This window comes from Castanea sativa, chromosome 2 (genome assembly GCF_040712315.1).
Source record: "Castanea sativa cultivar Marrone di Chiusa Pesio chromosome 2, ASM4071231v1".
Classification (NCBI taxonomy): domain Eukaryota; kingdom Viridiplantae; phylum Streptophyta; class Magnoliopsida; order Fagales; family Fagaceae; genus Castanea; species Castanea sativa.
The window spans coordinates 19,346,621-19,355,233 of NC_134014.1; positions in this window are offsets into that span (position 1 = coordinate 19,346,621).

Genomic DNA, 8,613 nt, shown 5'->3' on the forward strand with positions numbered 1-8,613 from the left:
TTGACAATTGAAGTAACAGATCCTAAAAGATCTTTGAGAAATTTCTCTGGAATTGGTTGAGTATCATCAAGCAACTCAAACAAGGAGTAAGTTCCAAGCACCATCGAGATTTGATGTTTCCAAACTATATAGTTGGAATTGTCAAGCTTCACTGTCATCATATTTGACAGCAATAGAAGAGGTTGATTGATCAAATTGATTGAAGCAGTAGAAGAAGACGCCATGGACACCATTGTTGAAGATGAAGATGACATTGCAGTAGAAGCCATCTGTTCAGTAGAAGCCATCTGTGGTTCTAATACCATGAAGAAATAGGTAAGTTTCACAAAGAAGATCACACAGATCTTTGACTCAAACACAAAATCAGAAAAGGAAAAGATGTGAGAAAGAGAAAGAAAACAAGAGAAAGTGAAGAGAAAAACACAGAGAGAGTTAGAGAATCTCAGAGAGGAAAAACTAATCTGTTATTCACTCAATGATCATAATCTGTTACATACATCTTCTATATAAAGGAATTACATGAATAAATAGGATCTAGAACCTTCTAACAACTCTAACTAATTATAACAAACTTTCCCACCACTGCTAGAGCTTGAATTCACTTGTGCTATACCAGAAACACACACGTGCCATAACTGACTCTCAACCACACTCAAAATGACACAGTTTGAATAAGTGACTTGCACGTGTGTGAAACAACACGTGTTATCTATCTTCCTTCTTGGTCTGCAAGTGCTTTGCTTTTGTATCTTTATCAGATAGGGCTTTATGAATAAATAAGTCGTGTTATAACTTTTTCATTATCAAAATTGCACGTATGATTCTGGTTCTCATATAATATTTTTGGGAAATGCTAACAGATTTCTTTAGGGTAATGGTTAATAATTTATTTAAAGAAAGTTTTTATGGGAAAAGAAAAAATAAACAATTAATGTTTTGACAATTTTTTTAATTTTTCATAAAAGTGATGTCAAAACTTTCCTAAAATATATTGTTAATAATTACCCTAAGGGCACTCGTTAGCATGACCTAATATTTTTTAGTATTAGATAAATCTCAAATAGATCTTATATATGTTAATTTTTCTTAAACTTATAAAATGATTAAGTTATAACAATTTTAAGCCATATAGTATCCATTTGTACGTTTAAAACTTTAGATTTTAATTTTAAAAACATAATCAAATTATGGTGCTTATGATATAATTATGTCTAAATTTTATCACTTACACACCCATTTTTATGAAAAATATTAAAATTACATAAAACATTTGAGCTTCTATCCCTTTTAAAGGTAACATTATTATTTGGGATAATTACAGATTACTCACCTGTGGTTTAGACTGAATTTAACTTACCCACCCGTGGTTTCATTTTTGACACTTTACCCACCTGAAGTTACTTCCGTTTAGTCTTTGTTACCCACCTCTGTTAAAAAAAGAGGGGTAAATAAATTTTTTTAAACCCATTTTATGTCTCTCTCCTCCCAAAACAAGAAAAAAAAAAGATTAAAATATGGTATTAGTTTCTCACAATTCATAAACATGAATAACATACACAAACATGAAGAACATACACTCAGAAAACTAATATAAATCAAATTAAGCAATACCATCAAATTACAAACCACAGATCTTTCACGGTGGTTTGTGTGTTTGGATTTGAGTTTTTGGCTGGGTTTAGATCTCGTTGTTGCCGGCGTTGGGTATGTTGTGATGGATCTGCTAGGTTTGTGTTGTGTTTGTAGCCTTATTGCTAATAAAAAGCTTATGTATTGCGTGGTTTCAAGTGAATTTTCTAATGGGTACTTTGGATTGAAAAATGGTGTTGATTTTTGGGATTCTAAGACAAGTCCTGGACATGTCACATTGGATGTCACACTCACAGCAGAAAATTCTGGCATTCAAAATGGTGGCGAAATTAACCTTGAAGTTGAGGATAAGTGTAAGAATGAAGACACATATGTTGTTAATCCATCACTTTTCCAGAATTCACATTAGAACCAAAATGCAAAGGATATTTCTATCAAAATAGAAAGTGAACTGAAAGAGACAAAACTATATCTTGAAACACTATACAAGAAACCACCTCGAAACACACAAACCCAGCAGATCCACACATCAATTGAAAAAGAAAAAGCATATTCATTAAGTGAAGAATTAATCAAATCAAACTCTATACAACATTTTCACTCAACACAAAACCCACTTTGATTATGCCCAAAAAAAAAGCAATCACATTCACAGTTCCAAACACACCCATTTGCCCAGGAAAAAAAAAAAAGAATTATCAAAGAAAAGTACAACAATTAAACAAAACCCAAATGAGAAAATTAAAGAAGGTAGCCGAAACTTGAAACCTATGTCTCTGTCATTGTCACAAGAAAACGCGTAGTGAGATTGTTGATAATGGTAACAATAGTCTTCGGCTTGATCTCTCCCAAGAACACAACCTTTAATTCTCCAAATAGAAGTAGTACATTTTAGCAACTTTTATATAATTTCAGAAACTCTAACAAGGATTATAAAACAAAGGCTATGTATTTAATTATTTATACTTTGATAAAAAGTGTGTTAGAATAACGTCTGAAAGGGACGTGGGTTAGGGAGTAGTAACAGAGGGAAGCACATGTGGGTAAAGTGTCAAAAATGAAACCATGGGTGGGTAAGTTAAATTCAAGCTAAACCATAGGTGGGTAATTTGGAGTTACTTCCCAAATTATATGGAAGGCTCATATGGGACAAGACGAAACTGAGGTTCTCCGGTGAAAATAGCCAAATACTACGTTTTGGTAAAATTTGTGGCAAACTCTCACTATTTCAGAAATATTTAGAAATCTACAATTTTTTTAGTACTTGAGTTCCACAAAATGGAGTTCTAAATAGTACTCGAGTTTAGTGAACTCAAGTTCTTAGTGAGTCGTTAGTGTGGCATTGCTAACCTGAAATTTGTGTAATTAAAAAAATAATATGGTACTCGATATTATTGAAATCGAGTACTTCTTTATAGTACTCGAGCTTAATGCAGTCAAGTACCTTGTTTTTTTTTTTTTTTTTTTTTTTCCTTTTTCTACTTTTTGTTTCGTAAAAAACTTTTACTTAGGAAATGTTGACCTATTTTCCACAAGCCCCAGCTGCATTAAATCCACAAAAAAAAAATTACCCACTTATTATTTCACAAAAATATCATCTGGGGGTCAATGCCAAATTTTGCTTTTCATGATGAACAATCATCTGGGTATTAATCAAAACAACCAAACAAAAATTGGAAAAAATAGAAAAAGAAGTAAAATGATGGAATAATGTGAAGCTTACATGAAAGTGCTGAAGCTTTGGAGAAATAGGCAACCTTAGTTTGGTGGACACAACGATCACAAGTAGTTGAAGATGAAGTAAGAAAGAAGAGGAAGAAGCAAACAAAAAAAGCCATTGAGTTAGATATGTGTCAAGGATGAGAAAAGCATATAGCACATATAGTTGTATATATAGATAGAGTCAACACAGTAGTAGTGTGGAAAACAGGTCAGCATTTCCTAAGTTAAAGTTTTGTATGAAACAAAAAGTAGAAAAAGGAAAAAAAAAAAAGAAAGAAGAAAAACAAGGTACTCGATTGCATTAAGCTTGAGTACTATAAAGAAGTACTCGATTTCAATAATATCGAGTACCACATTATTTTTTTAATTACACAAATTCCAGGTCAGCAATGTCACGCTAGCGACTTACTAGGAACTCGAGTTCACTGAACTCGAGTACTATTCAAAACTCGATTTTGTGAAATTCGAGTACTAAAAAAGTGGTAGATTGCTAAATATTTTCGAAACAGTGCTAGTTTGCTACAAATTTGCCAAAACGTGGTATTTGGCTATTTTCAACGAGGTTCTCTATACTAAGGCTGTGATTGTTTCCACTAAAAAGATAATATTTACCGTCAAATAAAATATTTTCAAGTGCTTAAATGTATCCTTGAAAATATTTCAAATTTTTTTCCAAATATTTGTGTTAGGTTCTAAGACCTTAGGGACTAATGTATTAGAACTTCAATGTGTATTGTGTTGACAAACCATGATTAAAACATAGAGTCTAGGTTTAGGCTTGCTCAAAGTATGTTTTATTGTATAGTTGGAATTGAGTGATTGCAGAAATTTGTGGGAAAATTTTGCAAGGCTCGATTGATCGATTGAGAATCGTGCAGATTGTTTTTTCTGCAATATTTCCAACTTAGCCCAAGCTCGTTTGACGAATAGGGTTTTATATTTTACTTCTCATATAAAAAGAAAAACCCTAGCTACGTTTTAGAAGCTTTTGATATGCTGTGTGTTTGAATCTCTTGTGAGATCCAGATGTGTTTATCTTTATACACACTTAGGGTTACCAAGATTAAGATTGATGTCAAGAGTTTGGTGATCGTTTCAATTGCTACAAAAAGAATATTCAAGAAGATCAAGATTCACAAGTTTGCAGTGGATTAAAGGAAAGAAGTAGTTCGTGGACTCGGAGCTGTCATGTGGTCGTGGTAGTAAGTTTTCTACTCGAGGTAGCAATATGATGTTAGTAGTCTAAGTTTTATTGTATAAACTTCTATTCTTTTATAGTGGATCTGTTTTACCTTGAGGATAACTAAGTTAAATTCTCCCCTGGTTTTTTACCGATTTGGTTCTCTTGGGTCATCAGATCTTTGTGTTCTTTATATTTTTTGCTTTATATTTGTTTTACACATATTGGTTTAACCTTGTATTAATTAACAAATTTGTTAATCAACTTGGCTTAATAATTAGGTTAATCATATTGTATTAAGGAGTTTAAAACTTTACAATTTGGCTTGTATGGGAAAAAATAATTTCTAGCATAATGAACACATAATCCACGATACAAAAATCCAATCCCACTACAATCAAACAAACAATCCTCAATAAAAAATTTTACTACGCAACATTAATCCCAAATCTCGTAAAAAACTTGCAAAATCAATGGGAGGAAGAGAGAAGAAGATCAACAGAGAAGAAGAAAGAGAGAAGAGAGAGAAAGTGTACATGAGAGAAAGAAAACGACCACAATCCACGATCTCAAGATTTGGGTGATGGGTTAAGAAAGGTGAAAGAGAGGAGAATGAAAGTGTTTAGCTTCTTCTCACGCTGGAGTATTTGGAGAGGACTTTTTCTTGGAGGATTTGTTAAACATCATCAGGGACAGGGATAGGTTGATCATAGTGATTTGTTCCAAAGGGCAGGGCTAGGGAGAAGCTGAGATGAGTTTTGTGTGGGGTGTAAAATCTTTGGACTAAATATAGAGGTTAAAAATGTTTTACACTAAAATGCCTTACATTTCACGATCAACTCGAAAATTTTCAGTCACACTAAACACTTGCAATTGAAGAAAATATTTTCAAGTGAAAAAACCACAACCTAAAAATGACAATCTTTTCAAGAATTCTAACTCTAAAATATTGTTGATAATTGTATAGGGTTGCCCATTTTTGTTCAGGGTTGGCAATGGCTTTCCATAAAATTTCTAGCCATATGTTTTGATATTCATATTGGGTTGGGTTTGGGGTAATTGGATGTTTTATCGAGGGGCCTTTTCAGCATGATGAGGAGAACATTCTCATTAATTGAGTTTAATCTCAAGTTTGTGGAACTAAAACTCCCGTGTTTATATTTGATGCACCTTTTGATAGTTACTTAAGCTGTTATTGTTTCCATCGAAGTGATTGAATGATCATCCTTGCTAGGGCTCAACTAATAATGGGCATTTTTTTACTTACAATTATGCATTTAATGTGTGAGTGGTTCCTTGCCTATTTCATCAATAGAAATCCATCGTTTGGAACACATCAAGGTTCCTATGGAGGTGATGTGCTAGGGTAAAATGTTGGAATAAAATATTACCAGGTTTCTTGCTACATGCTTTTCGAAGTTTCTTTTTTGGCAAACAAGAGAAATAAAGGGAACTGTGGCTCCAAACTTGCCCAATGAGGGTGACGGGGGCCTATTTATGATCCAAGCGTATGAAAAACAAAATGCACATTCCATGCTAATGCACACGCACCAAAAATGTGTGTGTGGATCTCATTCTTTGTGCCAAGTGTCCTTGTTGATGGATGCCTAGTTTTATGCATATTGATGCCCTTTGATCACGCTCCATATTTTCAAATATATATAAAATATTTTACATTATAAAACGTTTTTAGGTGTTTGATATGATAAGTAAAATTTTCAAGCAAATCACCAAAACCAATGAATAGACACCAAAGCCACTGGTGCTGGAGGCTCAGTGACCAAACTACTGGAACATGTAGTTAAAGCGATGTCTCCAGTGACAAGACTGCCAATGATCATTGTCGAAGCAGTATTTTTGGTGACTGAACTGTGCCAACATAGGTTGACAAAATAGCGTTGTTGATTACCTGATCTCCAGCACCGGTTGAGATGCGGCATCTCTAGCCACTTAATGGCCGACATTGGTTGCTGGTGCGATGTCTCCAGCCATCGAACTGCTGGCACTAATTGCTGCTGAGGCGTATCCTACCACCAAATTGCTGACATTCGTCATTGAAATGGAGTCATGGTACACTAGACCATCGACATTGGTTGGAGGGAAGTCAGCTTTGGAGTCTCTAGCCACCAGACTACTGGCACTACTTGCCAAAGTGGAGTCTTCTGACACCGAACCATCGGCACCGCTCACGGAGCGGAGTCACCATACACCAAATCGACGATACTGGTCGTCGTAGTGGATTCTCTAGTCACCAAATCGTCATCGCTAGTTACTGGAGCAGTGTCTCTGGCCATAAGATTAGTGGCCTAGTGACTAGATGGGAGAAAGGAAGCCACTATGTGTTTATGGAAAACGTTTTACCAAATTTTCAAAGGTAAAACATTTGACTACTTTTTATAAATGATTTTATGGTTAATTGAAAACATTTTACAAGTTTAACTATATTTTACTTGCAAAACACCTGAAAATGGGAAAGAAAATATTTTATTTCAAAACAAACAGAGCATAAATTTGGTTAGATTTTTGGTAGCTTTTCGGATATCCCTTTTATTAATTTGTTCTTGGTACCATTGGATAATTCATGAAATTTCCTTTCAAATGACACTATGTTTACATGATTTGAACTTTTGTGCAAAAAGATATGACGTCCGGAAGTTGGCATCCTAGATGGGCTCGTATCTTGAAATATGCAATCTTTCCACTTTCAACCCTTTGGTTCATGGTCTTCTTGTACTCGATTTTGCTCAAATGAGGTGTCATTAGAAATCTTGCAACATTAATATGTAGATCATTACCAATTTCATAGCTTTCAGCTTCCTGTTTTAGGAGTCATGAGGGAGGGGTAATGCAGCACCTTGCATAACTTTCAAATAAAAATCCCACCTTCCATGTCTTTGTGAGTTTGGAAAAAGAAAAATCTTTTGGAATTTCCACTCAAATCGAAATATGATGCCCTTTCCAATGACATCTCTTTGTCCAAATCTGATGTCGTTTTATTGTGCCATGAATAGTGCTGGGATTTTTGTCCGTATTGGGCCATCTTTGATAAGCCCAAACCCTACGCTAGTAGGCTAACACTATTATGTGATCAAATTTTAGAGTTATCCACTTGTTGCAAGTGATTCGAATTAAAATTATAATTTTAGTATCAAATGATTAAAATAGCTTTGGTATAAAACAAATTGTTAAGTGTGAACAGCTGCACTTAAAAAGAGTATTCCAAGTATGAAATATGCGACATAAGATCGCAATTTGAAGACGAGATTTAGATGAAAGATTAGTGACTAGCAAGGCATCTAGGATTCTAGATATTGCGCATTAAAGTCTTGTCAAAGATTAAAGCTGCAGAATGAGGACATTGAATCTGCAGAAAAGAATAAAACGATTGTAGCTTAGCTTGTAATTGGTTTCTTTGAATAAAGCTACTTGTAGTTTTGTTAGTTTTAGTTAGCACATGATAAACACGTAACTACTTAAATGTACAACCATACAGTTAGTTAGGATCAGTTGTTAGTCAAGTTAGTTAGTGTTTACCTGCCTCTGATGGTTGTATATAAACCTCTTTGTAATCTCAAGTTAATGTGAATATTCTGTTAGGTTCTAAGACCTTAGAGACTAATGTATTAGAACTTCAATGTGTAATGTGTTAGCAAACCATGATCGAAATATAGAGTCTAGGTTTAGGCTTGCTCAAAGTATGTTTTTTTTGTAAAGTTTGTTTTTATTATAAAGTTGGAATCGAATGATTGCAGAAATTAGTGGACAAATTCTGTAAGGCTCAATTAATTGAAAATTAGATTTGATCGATCGAGAATCGTGCAGAATTAATTTTCTGCAGAATTTTCAATTCAACCCAAGCTCGTTTGATGTGTAGGGTTTTATGTTTTACTTCTCATATAAAAAGAAAAATCCTAACTACGTTTTAGAGGCTTTTCACAGAGAGAAGAGTGTCTCTTTTGAAAATCTAGGGTTTTGTACCCAAAAACTCTCTAGAGTCTTTGATAAGTTGTGTGTTGAATCTTTTGTGAGATCTAGAGGTATTTACCTTCATACACACACATTGAACTATCAAGATCAAAATTCGCATCAAGAACTTGATGGTTGTTTCGGTTGCTACATAA